Source organism: Oryzias melastigma, linkage group LG7, assembly GCF_002922805.2.
Source record: "Oryzias melastigma strain HK-1 linkage group LG7, ASM292280v2, whole genome shotgun sequence".
Classification (NCBI taxonomy): Eukaryota; Metazoa; Chordata; class Actinopteri; order Beloniformes; family Adrianichthyidae; genus Oryzias; species Oryzias melastigma.
The window spans coordinates 3,176,787-3,178,488 of record NC_050518.1 but is presented as its reverse complement, the minus strand read 5'-3'; positions in this window follow the sequence as shown (position 1 = coordinate 3,178,488).

Below are 1,702 nucleotides of genomic sequence, written 5' to 3'. Positions count from 1 at the left end.
AAAAAAAAAAAAAAAAAAAAACTCGACACAGCAGGAGTTCATTGTGGGAGATGAGACCCGGTCCCACTGGCTTTCACTGCCATATCACTGCTGGAGCACGGCCGAGATGTGGCAGTGGAATAGCTGCCGTTACACGCGGAAAGAATTTTTGAACTGCACAAAAATTTAGACCGCGGGTGATAAATGGCGTATACTTGTATAGCACTTTCTACCCTCCTTCGAGGGCCCAAAATGCTTCACGGTCACATTCATACACTGGTGGTGGCTCCGCCGGCGAACACTGGCGCCAGCCTTCCACCAGAGGCAATTCGGGGCTCAGTGTCTTGCCCAAGGACACTTCGACACATGGGTGGGCAAGGCGGGAATCGAACCTGCTCGCTTCTGATCAGGAGTCGACCGCCCTACCACTGCGCCACGGCCTCCCCAATGGTACTGCCGTGCAATGGCCATGAAAGAGCACTGCAACAGCAATTCGAGACTGGGCTGTGGAGCGAACGCCGGCACACATGCTTGGACACCGAAATTCCATGTTCATGTACGGCTGTAGCACGGCCGTTTCCCCGGTAAGTCTGTGTTTGTACCATCTGTTTAGCGACTGAGCCTGGGAGGACGCGCTTACACGTGGTTAAGCAGTGCTCTGGCAGAGGAGTGGCAGTGGAATGGACTCCGCTGTCTGTATCACTGCTATTCCATGAACATGCATAAAGTTAGCACGTCTAAGCGCGTGTGGCAGATTTTCCACATTTTTTACCCGTGATGTGGCTTTCAAATCCTGTGGGACCGGGCCTTTAGGCTTTGTTCTGTTGGTGTTGAACCATGCACTCATGGTGGCTGTTTCCGTACAAGACGTTTGCAATGTTGTTCTGTGATGTGTGTGCTGCAGAATGTTAAGATGGCCAATTAAAGTGATTATGTGAAGGACGTTGAACACTACCATTTTATTAAGCTGCCTGAATTTCCAGCTGCCTTGGCTCCTGTAGTGTGTGAAACGCGAATCAGCTTATTCTTCTGCCTGCCTTAAAATTTAGTCTGTAAATGCTAGCACCTTGCAAGTCTGTAGCATAGTTGAGTTCTCCTCTATCTAGACCAGGGGTCCCTAACTAATTTGGCAAGAGGTCCGGTAACCCTGTCAGCTTGTTAGACTGGGGTCATAACATAAAAAAAAAACATTCAGACAATAACTTGCCTTTCTTTTCTTTTATTTAATTGCAATTTGTAGTTGAATTGGCAAAGACTGTTTTAGCATATTGTCTCAAAAAGTATTTTTGTCATTCATTTTACACAAAAATACTTACATTTACATAACTACATTGAAGAATTAAAAAAAAATTGCACATAAACTTGCTTCCTTGCTCTTTCCCAAACCCACATTCTATTTTACTTAAAGTGCAACAGGTAACATAAATGCACCTCAAAAAGCATTCATAATTATGATATATAATTGTGCAAATATTAACTTTTTGTTTTACAACCCTTAACAGTAGGTTGCAAATAATACTGCATATTGATCATTCAAGTAATAACTTTGATGAGTGCAAAAAAATGTATGGATATTAAGGTAAACTGCAAAATAGATATATCTCACTGTGAGAAACGTGCATGAGCACTGGGAGCTAAGCTCTTAAATCTGGGAAGGAAAGGAGTCAAAGCCATTGAGGTATACATGCACATGTTCATTGGTGAGCTGGGAACGATACTTGTT